General features: G+C 48.8%; 1 protein-coding gene across 1 annotated transcript in view; it reads left to right on the top strand.

Moving 5' to 3' along the window:
* The window catches only part of LOC118331260 (biotin--protein ligase-like), a 7,790-nt gene that overhangs the window by 3,453 nt on the left and 4,087 nt on the right, over positions 1–250 (top strand). The gene's annotated exons all lie outside the window — the stretch shown is intronic.

The raw sequence follows: 250 nt of genomic DNA, 5'->3' as shown, positions 1-250 counted from the left end.
GACGGCACGTGACGAGGCCGCAGCACACCCATAGTTGCGTGGAGTGCGAGGGCCCGCCCAACACTGCTTGCAGCTGTAATTTTTATTAGGTTTTTATGTTTAATTCCTCTTGTTTTTATTTCTTTAAATAATTTCGGTGGTCGGGGGACAGACACAGTCTCTATGGGGTTTTGGGTGGGTGACTGTACTAATGGAAGCGCAGAGAAGTGTGTAAGACAGCAGCTCTGCTTCCTGGTCCCAACTCTGCATT

This window comes from Morone saxatilis, unplaced genomic scaffold, assembly GCF_004916995.1.
Source record: "Morone saxatilis isolate NCDOM2014 unplaced genomic scaffold, NCSU_SB_2.0 Contig20, whole genome shotgun sequence".
In the NCBI taxonomy this organism is placed as follows: Eukaryota; Metazoa; Chordata; class Actinopteri; family Moronidae; genus Morone; species Morone saxatilis.
Note: the sequence above shows the minus strand (reverse complement) of the source record. Positions and strands in the feature narration are given on the sequence as shown.